At 45.8% G+C, this 11,841-nt stretch overlaps 1 pseudogene; it reads left to right on the top strand.

The window, feature by feature from the left end:
• Positions 1–11,306: 11,306 nt before the first annotated feature.
• Positions 11,307–11,429, top strand: LOC135363069 (U4 spliceosomal RNA; annotated as a pseudogene).
• Positions 11,430–11,841: the final 412 nt, after the last annotated feature.

Below are 11,841 nucleotides of genomic sequence, written 5' to 3'. Positions count from 1 at the left end.
ACATGTATCATATGATCTCACTGATATGAGGAATTCTTAATCGCAGGAAACAAACTGAGGGTTGCTGGAGTGGGGGGTGGGGTGGGAGGGATGGGGTGGCTGGGTGATAGACACTGGGGAGGGTATGTGCTATGGTGAGCGCTGGGAATTGTGCAAGACTGTTGAATCACAGATCTGTACCTCTGAAACAAATAATGCAATCTATGTTAAGAAAAAAGAAGAAGAAGAAGAAGAAGGTAGCAGGAGGGGAAGAATGAAGGGGGGGAAATCGGAGGGGTAGACGAACCATGAGAGACGATGGACTCTGAAAAACAAACTGAGGGTTCTAGAGGGGAGGGGGGTGGGAGGATGGGTTAGCCTGGTGGTGGGTATTGAGGAGGGCACGTTCTGCATGGAGCACTGGGTGTTATGCACAACAATGAATCATGGAACACTTCATCTAAAACTAATGATGTAATGTATGGGGATTAACATAAGAATAAAATTAAAAAAAAAAAAAAAAGAATGCATGGTTTGTACCTCTTCAGTAGGCCAAGGGCAGCCAGGGCCAGCCAGGGCCCTCTAAGCTGCTGGGGCCTTGAGTTAGTCCTGAACGATTTGAGCACCCTCCAGGGCAGAAGGAGACCTCCCCACAAAAATCTTTCTGAGGCAACAGTCCCCACAGGAAATGGCTATCTGCCTAATCAGGAATCAAAACTCCCAGATGTTTCTTAGTGCAGGATACCCTAGCAGCCACATAGGCCCCATCCAGGCGAGGCAGCCTAGATATCTCTAGTTTTACCTTGGGGGAAAATATGTACATTTGTGTAGGATAGGGTTTAGAATTAGGCAGAGGGCCTGGGCTGCCAAGGGCCAGCTCCCATGGTCTGGCCTCTGGGCACACATGCCCTGTTCTGGGTCCCTGGCTCCCTGCACTTGTGCAGCTCAAGCATGCCCAATAGGCACCCTCCAGCCTATTTGGGGGGAACCAGGGCCCTCCAGGCCTGTGGAAACTCAGCCAGTCCAAACCAACTGGAGAGCCTCCTGGGTGGAGGGATCCCAGCCCCAAGAATCTTTCAGAGGTGGCAGCTTGAATGTGGTGCCAGTCAGTCCCCGGCCTGCCTGATGGGGTCCCTGGCTTCTCTAGCATGGAAGGTACCTCGGCCAGCCGCCCCTCCTGGCACTGGCAAAGCGGTGCATTGCCTCCCGGTTGACATTCAGTGGGAATTTGTGCGTTTGTGTAGTGTAAGATTTCAAAGGAGGCAGATGCCAGGTACCTCCAAGTAGCCTATTCCTATGACCTGGTCTCTCTGTACAGTTGCCTTATCCCAGGTTCCCGGCTACTCTGACCTGCACAGACTGCAGATGCATCATCTGCACCTTGTCAGTCCACATTTCTCTACCTCTTTCTTCTGGGAGAAGGCGTAGGTTTAGACTCAAATTAGGATGATAACCTGTATCCCCAAGTGCCCACTGCTGTGACCCTGCCTCTCCCCGCAGTTGCCCTAATTTAGGTGCCTGGGTCCCCTGGCCTACTAGCCAGGGCACTCCAGACCTGTGGAGCTTGGACTGATACCCAACCAACTGCATAACTCTCAGGTTAGAAGGAGCCTTCTGACATGGCAGCTTTAAACTTGTGACTGTCACTCACTGTTTAGACAGGTTGCCCGATGGAGTGGCAAGCTTCTCCAGAACTCAAGGCTCCCAGGCACCTCCTTTGGTTGGCTAACCAGATCAGTGATCAGGCCCTGACATGGCAGGGCAGTCGAAGCCCTCCAGCTCTGCCCTAAGGGGGAATAGGCCCAGTCGTGCAGGGTAAGTCTTGGAAAAATTTAGATGTCAGGTACCCCCAATAGTTTCCTCCTGTTACCCAGTCTCTTCCCTATTCCAGGTCCCTGGCTACTCTGACCTGTGCAGCTTATGCATATGAAGTCTGTACCCTATAAGCTGGCCATGGGCCGCAGGGGACACTCTAGGGCTCTGGACTAGGGCCAATCTCCAACCACCCGCATGGCCTCCTGGTAGAAGAGAGCCCACACTCTGAGTATCTTTCTGTGGGCTATTTTACACTAAGGTCTGTCAGTCCCATTTGGACTGGTTGTCTCTATGGGGTCCAGGGCTTCTCCCTCAATCAAGGCTGCCTAGGTATCTCTTTTTGGAGGTTATCTCTGACTGTCCCATGGGGCTCCACCCCACCAAGGCAATCCAGATTTCTCTAACTCTGTCTTCAGGGAAAATATGCACATTTGTGTAGGTTAAGTCTTGGAATTAGGCATATGTTGTCTGCACCCAGTTGCCTGCTACCGTGGCTCGGCCTCTCCTTACAGCTGCCCTGTTGTAGGTCCCTGGTTCCCCTGACCCATTCTGCCCATGCATGTGCGACTGCACTGTGTCAGTCAACACATGGCTGCCAGGGTCTCCCAGTATTAAAGGCTCTGAGGTGTTTCTTTTATAACCTTCTACTCTGACTGTTCCTCTTCAGTCACTTGTCCTTTTCCATATCCATAGTTACCCTGACTTGGGGTACCCACGTGTGTGCAGCTAGCACCCCATTAGTTGGCCTTCGGCTGCAGGGTACACTCCAAATCTGTGGAGTGTCAGCTTGACCCCAACCACCTGAATGGACTCAGGGTGCTGGGTGCCCACATGCTGAATATCTTTCTGAGGCTATATTTTAAAATCAGTGTCTTTTATTGGATAAAATAAGTCTTGGAATTAGGCATATGCCCGGTACTTCATATAGTTTGCTACTGTGACCCACCTTCTCTCTACAACTACCCTGTAGGGCCAGGCCAGGCTGCCCAGTGATAGCTGACAATGTGCATGTGTGCACATGTTGGCTTCTTAAGTTAGGAAGTCTAACTCAGGCCAGTCCCCGACCCTTGCACAGCCTCTCTAGTAGGGAAAGCCCAACCCCAGAAAAAACTGAGGCTTTGTTTTAAATAGGGGACCATTGGTCCCCATTCAGACAGCTGCCTGATGGGGTCGCAAGGGTGGGAACCTGGGAATCTGGAGCAGGGCAGCTGAAAGGAGAGGCCAGGTCCCAGTAACAAGCTCTCTGGAATGACTGGCATCTACCTAATTCCAAGTCTCAGCCTACATGAATCAGCATTTCCCCCATGAAGGCAGAGTTGGAGGAATCTGGACTGTCTTGCCACCGTGGGGGCAGGAAGGATGGCCTGGGTAGCCTCCACTAAAAGACACTTAGGGAGACTTCTTTGTTGGAGAAGTCTGAGACCCCTTTGGGCAGCTAGTCCAAAAAGGGACTAACAGTCCTGTTTCACTTTTTTTTTTTTTAATTTAAATTCAATTAGCCAACATAGAGTACATCCAGAAGTAGAGTTCAGTAATTCATCAGTTGCGTATAACACCCAGTGCTCATCACATCACGTGTCCTCCTTAATGCCCATCACCCAGTTACCCCATCCCCCACCCACCTCCCCTCCAGCAGCCCTTAGTTTGTTTCCTGTAAAGAGTCTCTCAAGGTTTGTCTCCCTCTCTGATGACTTCCCATTCAGTTTTCCCTCCCTTCCCCTATGATCTTCTGTGCTGTTTCTTATATTCCACATATGAGTGAAACCATATGATAATTTTCTTTCTCTGATTGACTTATTTCGCTCAGCATAATACCCTCCAGTTCCATCCATGTCAGTGTAAATGGTAAGATTTCATCCTTTCTGATGGCTACATAATATTCCATTGCATATATATATATATATATATGATATATATATATATATATCACAACTTCTTTATCCATTCATCTGTTGATGGACATCTGGGCTCTTTCCATAGTTTGGCTATTGTGGACATTGCTGCTATAAACATTGGGGTGAAGGTGCCCCTTCGGATCCCTACTTTTGTATCTTTGGGGTAAATACCTAGTAGTGCCAATTGCTGGGTCGTAGGGTAGCTCTGTTTTTTAACTTCTTAGGGAACCCTCATACTAACAGCCCCATTTCAAATGCAGGCTCAGAAAGATGTCCTGGGAATGAACTCTTTCCATTTTGGAGGCTCTGCAGGAGATTGGGGACTGGCCTGAGCCCCACAAGTCTGGAGGGCCCCTGCCAGCCAAGCCCATCTGACAGAGTATACAGGTCCATGCAGGTCATGGAATCCAGGTTTCATGAGCAGGCTCTTTGGGACCATGGAATGTGCCTAATCCCAAGCCTTAACCTATGCACATATTTACTGTGATGGTAGAGGTGGAGGAATCTGTATGGTCTTGATAGGATGGGGCCAAGCATGCTGATAGGATATCTTTCACTAAAAGGCACCTGAAGGCCTTGATAACCAGTAAGCCCAGGACCCCATCATAAAGCCAGTCCAGATGGGGGCTGACTTTACACCAGTTTGAAGCTGAAGCCTCAGAAAAAATTTGTGTGCTGGAATCTATCCACACAGCAGACTGTGTTGGTGTCTGGGGACAGGCCAAAGCTCCACAGGCCTTGAGGGCCACAAATGCCCAAGGCTGGCTTCAGTGTGTGGGCTGCCCATGCCCAGGCCCTTCGGGTCAGGGCATCTGGGGACCTGCAACAGAGCAGCTGTAGGGGAGAGGTTGACATCCAGAGCAAGCTGTGTGGGGTACCTGGCACCTGCCTCATTGCAACTTATCCTATGCCATAAGAGGTCCCCAGTTTCAAATGCAACCCCTAAAAGATGTTTGGGGGGCGGGCTCACTGTGCCCTGGAGGCTCTACAAACTTTGAGGACCAGTTTATGGTCCACAGGATTGGAGGACCCAGGCAGCCAAAGGCCGGCTGATAGAGTATAGATTTACCCATGTGTGTGAGACTCAGGTCTGGGAAGCCGGGGATCTGGAACAGGGCAGTTGTAGTAAGAGGCTGGATCACAGGAGCAGGCTATTTGGGGGTACCTGACAACTGCTTCATCTGAAGCCTTAGTTTATACAAATGCACATATTCTCCCTGCAGGCCAATCTAGAGACAGCCACACTGCCTTGTCAGCACTGGGTAGGGAAACTGACCTGGGACCGGGCAAGTGTCCTGAAAAGATGGGTCTTGGGAGTGGCCTGTTGAGGGTACAAGGAACCCGCCTATTCCAAGCCCTATCCTACACAAAAGTGCATATGCTCTCTGAAGTTACAGGTGGAGGAGTCTGGACTGCCTTGCCAGGGTGCAGTTTGTTGAGCTATAGGCTATAACAGTACCCTTAACTGAGAGACACCTAGGAGGCTTGATTATTGGTAAGCCCTGGACTCATCAGGTGGCCATTCCTAAAGGGGACTGAGCTTGTCCAGTTGAAAGGTGCCAGCTCAGGAAGATTTTGGGGCAGTGAGCTCCGTCTGGCCTGGAGGCTGGTCTGGGACCAATCTAAGCCCCACACGCTTGGAGGGCCTCCCAGCTACCTTCAGCTGACGGGGTGCTTACTGCCCATGCGTGAGCCGTGTAGCTAGGGGCCTGGATACAGGGCAATGTTGGATGAGGTCCGGTCACAGTAGCAGACTCTCGGGGGGTACCCAACATGTGCCTAAATCCAAGCCCTTACCTACACAAATGTACATATTTTTTTTCTGAAATCTGCTTGGTTTGGGGGGACACATAATGCTCAGACTGATTTTGTCATTGCCACAGTGAATTTAACACTGCTTAAAACACTGTGGGAATTACTCCAAATGTAACTTAACTTATAGTTATAGGTAGAGACTATACCAGGTGGGGTTGTCACACAAAGGAAACTTTATTTGCAACAAATGAGATGACAGCGAATAACTTCCAAAGCCATGACTCCCTGAGCAGGTGTGAGTGGGTTTCTTTTATTTAAGTTAGGATGAATACTCAGGGGAGTTTTGTCATAACATGTAGAGGCGCACATAAGATCACATATGCACTTTAAAGAAACATGCCTGTACATACACTGTACATTATGTTAATAAGGTTTGTGCTCCTTCCTGGGCAGAGATTTTATTAATTTTTTAAAGATTATTTATTTATTTATTTGACAGAGAGAGACACAGTGAGTGAGGGAACACAAGCAGGGGGAGTGGGAGAGGGAGAAGCAGGCTTCCCGCGGAGCAGGGAGCCCGATGTGGGGCTCCATCCCAGGACCCTGGGATCATGACCCGAGCCGAAGGCAGCCGCCCAACGACTGAGCCACCCAGGCGTCCCAAGATTTCATTTTTTTATGGCTAAGTAATATTCCATTGTATTTATACACCAATTCTTCTGTATCCATTCATCAGTCAATGGACATTTGGGTTCTTACCACAATCTGGCTATTGTTGATAATGCTGCCATAAACATCAGAGTGCATGTATCCCTTTGAATTAGTATTTGTGTATTCTTTGGGTAAATACCTAGTAGTACAATTGCTGGACTGTAGGGTAGTTCTATTTTTAACTTTTTGAGGAATCTCCATACTGTTTTCCAGAGTAGCCGCACCAGTTTGCACTCCCACCAACAGTGCAAGAGGGTTCCCCTTTCTCCAAATCCTTGCCAACACCTATTCTTTCTCGTGTTGTTGATTTTAGCCATTCTGACATGTGTGAGGTGATAATCTCCTTGTAATTTTGATTTGCATTTCCCTGATGATGTGTGATGTTGAGCATCTTTTCATGTGCCTGCTGGCCATCTGTGTATCTTCTTTGGAAAAGTGTCTATCCATGTCTTCTGCCCATTTTTTAAAAAGATTTTATTTATTTATTTGACAGAGAGAGGGAACACAAGCAGGGGGAGTGGGAGAGGGAGAAGCAGGCCCCCTGATGAGCAGGGAACCTGATGCGGGGCTCGATCCCAGGACCCTGGGATCATGCCCCGAGCAAAAGGCAGATGCCTACCGACTGAGCCATCCAGGTGCCCCTCTTCTGCCCATTTTTAATAGGATTATTTGTTTTTTGAATGTTGAGTTTTATAAGTTCTTTATGGATTTGGGATATTAACCCTTTATCAGATATGTCATTTGCAAATATCTTCTCCTATTCCATTGGTTGCTGCTTAGTTTTGTTGATCGTTTCTTTTGATGTGCAGGAGCTTTTTATTTTGATGTAGTCCCAATAGTTTATTCTTGCTTTTGTTCCCCCTTGCTTCAGGAGACATATCGAGAAAGAAGTTGCTTTGGCTGATGTCAAAGATATTACTACCTGTATTCTACTCCAGGATTTTTATGGATTCAGGTCTCACATTTAGGTCTTTAATCCATTTTGAATTTATTTTTGTGTATGGTATAAGAAAGTGGTTCAGTTTCATTCTTTTGAATGTTGCTGTCCAGTTTTACCAATACCACTTGTTGAAGAGACTGTCTTTTTTCCATTGGATAGCCTTTCCTGCTTTTTTGAAGATTAGTTGACCTCATGTTGTGGGTCCATTTCTGGGTTTTCTCTTCTGTTCCATTGATCTATGTGTCTGTTTTTGTGCCAGTACCATACTGTCTTAATTACTACAGATTTGTAATATAGCTTGAAGTCCAGAATTGTGATGCCTCCAGCTTTTCTTTTTCAGGATTGCTTTGGCTATTTGGGGTCTTTTGTGGTTCCATACAAATTTTATGATTGCTTGTTCTAGTTCTGTGAAAGATGTTGGTGGTATTTGATAGTGATTGCTTTAAATGTGTAGATTGCTTTGGGTAGTATAGACATTTATCAATGTTTGTTCCTCCAATCCATGAGCATAGGAATGTCTTTCCACTACTTTGTGTCCTCTTCAATTTCTTTCATAAGTGTTCTATAATTTTCAGACTACAGATCTTTTACTTCTTTGGTTAGGTTTATTCATAGGTATCTTATTGTTTTTGGTGCAGTTGTAAATGGGATAAATTCCTTAATTTCTTTTTCTGCTGCTTCATCATTGGTGTATAGAAATACAACAGATTTTTGTACGTTGACTTTGTATCCTGTGATTTTGTTGAATTCCTGTATCAGTTGTAGCAATTTTTTGGTGGAGCCTTTTGGGCTTTCTACATAGAGTCATGTCTTCTACAACTAGTGAAAGTTTGACTTCTTCCTTGCTGATTTGGATGCTTTTTATTTCTTTTTGCTGTCTGATTGCCAAGGTTAGGCCTTACAGCTAAGTTGAATAAAAGTGATGAGAATGGACATCCCTGTCACGTACCTGTCCTTGGGGGAAAAGCTCTCAGTTTTTCCCCATTGAGGATGATGTTAGCTGTGGGTCTTTCAAATGTACCTTTTGTGATGTTGAGGTATGTTCTCTCTATCCCTACTTTGTTAAGGGTTTTTGTCAAGAATGGATGCTATGTTTTATCAAATGCTTTTTCTGCATCTATTGAGAGGATCATATGGTTCTTGTCCTTTCCTTAACAATGTGGTGTATCATGTTGATTGATTTGTGAATATTGAACCACCCCTACAGCCCAGGAATAAATCCCTTTTGACCATAGTGAATAATTCTTTTAATATACTACTGGATTCAATTTGCTAGTATCTTGTTGAGAATTTTTGCATGTTCATCAGACATGGATATGGCCTGTAAGTCTCCTTTTTACTGGGGTCTTTGTCTGGTTTTAGAATCAAGGTAATGCTGGCCTTGTAGAAGGAGTCTAAAAGTTTTCCTTTCATTTCTATTTTTTGGAATAGTTTGAGAAGAATAGGTATTAAGTTTTCTTGAAATGGCTGGTAGAATTCCCCTGAAAGCCAAGCCATCTGACCCTGGACTTTTCTTTGTTGGGAGATTTTTGATTGCCGATTCGATTTTTTTTAAATTTTATTATGTTATGTGAATCACCATACATTACATCATTAGTATTTCATGTAGTGTTCGGTATGTGCCCTCTTTAATACCCACCACCAGGCCAACCCCCCCCCCCCAGGGAGGGGGTTGGAAGGATGGGTTAGCCTGCTGATGGGAATTAAAGAGGGCACGTTCTGCATGGAGCACTGGGTATTATACACAAATAAAGAATCATGGAACACTACATCAAAAACTAATGATGTACAAGTCAGGAAACGACAGATGTTGGCGGGGATGCGGAGAAAGGGGAACCCTCCTACACTGTTGGTGGGAATGCAAGCTGGTGCAGCCACTCTGGAAAACTGTATGGAGGTTCCTCAAAAAGTTGAAAATAGAGCTACCATATGATCCAGCAATTGCACTACTGGGTATTTACCCCAAAGATACAAAAGTAGGGATCCGAAGGGGTACGTGCACCCCGATGTTTATAGCAGCAATGTCCACAATAGCCAAACTGTGGAAAGAGCCAAGATGTCCATCGACAGATGAATGGATAAAGAAGAGGTGGTATATATATACAATGGAATATCATGCAGCCATCAAAAGGAATGAGATCTTGCCATTTGCAACGACGTGGATGGAACTGGAGGGAATTATGTTGAGTGAAATAAGTCAAACAGAGAAAGATATGTATCATATGATCTCACTGATATGAGGAATTCTTAATCGCAGGAAACAAACTGAGTGTTGTTGGAGTGGGGGGTGGGGTGGGAGGGATGGGGGGACTGGGTGATAGACATTGGGGAGGGTATGTGCTCTGGTAAGCGATGTGAATTGTGCAAGACTGTTGAATCTCAGATCTGTACCTCTGAAACAAATAATGCAATATATGTTAAGAAAAAAAGAAGAAGAAGAAGGTAGCGGGAGGGGAAGAATGAAGCGGGGGAAATCGGAGGGGTAGACGAACCATGAGAGACGATGGACTCTGAAAAACAAACAGGGTTCTAGAGGGGAGGGGGGTGGGAGGATGGGTTAGCCTGGTGGTGGGTATTTAGGAGGGCACATTCTGCATGGAGCACTGGGTGTTGTGCACAAACAATGAATCATGGAACACTTCATCTAAAACTAATGTTGTAATGTAAGGGGATTAACATAAGAATAAAAAAATTAAAAAAAAAAACTAATGATGTAATGTATGGTGATTAACACAATATAATAAAAAAAAGAAAGAAAGAAATGGGCAGAAGACATGAACAGACATTTATCCAAAGAAGACATCCAAACAGCCAACAGACACATGAAAAAGAGCTCAACATCACTCGGCATCAGGGAAATCCAAATCAAAACCTCAGTGAGGGAGCACCTGGGTGGCTCAGTCGTTGGGTGTCTGCCTTCGGCTCGGGTCATGATCCCGGGGTCCTGGGATCAAGCCCCGCATCGGGCTCCCTGCTCAGCGGGAAGCCTGCTTCTCCCTCTCCCACTCCCCCTGCTTCTGTTCTCTCTCTAGCTGTCTTTCTCTCTTTCAAATAAATAAAAAACCTTTAAAAAAAAAAAAAAAAAACCTCAGTGAGGGCGCCTGGGTGGCTCAGTCGTTAAGCGTCTGCCTTCGGCTCAGGTCATGATCCCACGGTCCTGGGATCAAGCCCTGCATCGGGCTCCCTGCTTGGCGGGAAGCCTGCTTCTCCCTCTCCCACTCCCCCTGCTTGTGTTCCTGCTCTCGCTATGTCTCTCTCTGTCAAAAAAATAAATAAAATCTTTAAAAAAAAAAAAAACCTCAGTGAGCTATCACCTCATACCAGTCAATTGGCTAAAATTAACAAGTCAGGAGACGAACGATGTTGGCGGGGATGCAGAGAAAGGGGAACCCTCCTACACTGTTGGGGGAATGCAAGCTGGTGCAGCCACTCTGGAAAACAGTATGGAGGTTCCTCAAAAAGTTGAAACTAGAGCTACCATACGACCCAGCAATTGCACTACTGGGTATTTACCCCAAAGATACTAATGTAGGGATCCGAAAGGGTACATGCACCCCGATGTTTATAGCAGCAATGTCCACAATAGTGTGGAAAGAGCCAAGATGTCCATCGACAGATGACTGGATAAAGAAGATGTGGTATATATACACAATGGAATATTATGCAGCCATCAAAAGGAATGAGATCTTGCCATTGGCAACGACGTGGATGGAACTGGAGGGTATTATGCTGAGCGAAATAAGTCAAACAGAGAAAGACATGTATCCTATGACCTCACTGATATGAGGAATTCTTAATCTCAGGAAACAAACTGAGGGTTGCTGGAGTGGGGGGTGGGGTGGGAGGGATGAGGTGAGTGGGTGATAGACACTGGGGAGGTATGTGCTCTGGTAAGCACTGTGAATTGTGCAAGACTGTTGAATCTCAGATCTGTACCTCTGAAACAAATAATGCAATATATGTTAAAAAAGAAAAAAGAAGAAGAAGAAGAAGATAGCAGTAGGGGAAGAATGAAGGGGGGGAAATCAGAGGGGTAGACGAACCATGAGAGACAATGGACTCTGAAAAACAAACTGAGGGTTCTAGAGGGGAGGGGGGTGGGAGGATGGGTTAGCCTGGTGTTGGCTATTGAGGAGGGCACGTTCTGCATGGAGCACTGGGTGTTCTGAACACAATGAATCATGCAACACTACATCTAAAATTAATGGTGTAGCTTTGCGCAGTGGCAGTATCGTAGCCAACGAGGTTTATCCGAGGCGCGATTATTGCTAATTAAAATTAATGATGATGTAATGTATGGGGATTAGCAAAACAATAAAAAAATTTAAAAAAAAAGAACTCCTCATATCAGTGAGGTCATATGATACACGTCTTTCTCTGATTGACTTATTTCACTCAGCAAAACACCCTCCAGTTGCATCCACATCACTGCAAATGGCAAGATCTCATTCCTTTTGATGGCTGCATAATATTCCATTGTATATATATATACCACCTCTTCTTTATCCATTCATCTGTCGATGGACATCTTGGCTCTTTCCACAGTTTGGCTATTGTGGACATTGCTGCTATAAACATCGGGGTGCACATACCCCTTCGGATCCCTACATTTGTATCTTTAGGATAAATGCCCAGTAGTGCAATTGCTGGATCATATGGTAGCTCTAGTTTCAACTTTTTGAGGAACCTCCATACTATTTTCCAGAGTGGTTGCACCAGCTTGCATTCTCACCAACACTGTAGGCG

The sequence above is a fragment of the Mirounga angustirostris genome, unplaced genomic scaffold (assembly GCF_029215605.1).
Source record: "Mirounga angustirostris isolate CCGP_5_RB_7025 unplaced genomic scaffold, mMirAng1.0.hap1 SCAF_17, whole genome shotgun sequence".
In the NCBI taxonomy this organism is placed as follows: domain Eukaryota; kingdom Metazoa; phylum Chordata; class Mammalia; order Carnivora; family Phocidae; genus Mirounga; species Mirounga angustirostris.
The sequence above is the reverse complement of the archived record's forward strand: the minus strand, read 5'-3'. Positions and strand labels throughout refer to the sequence as shown.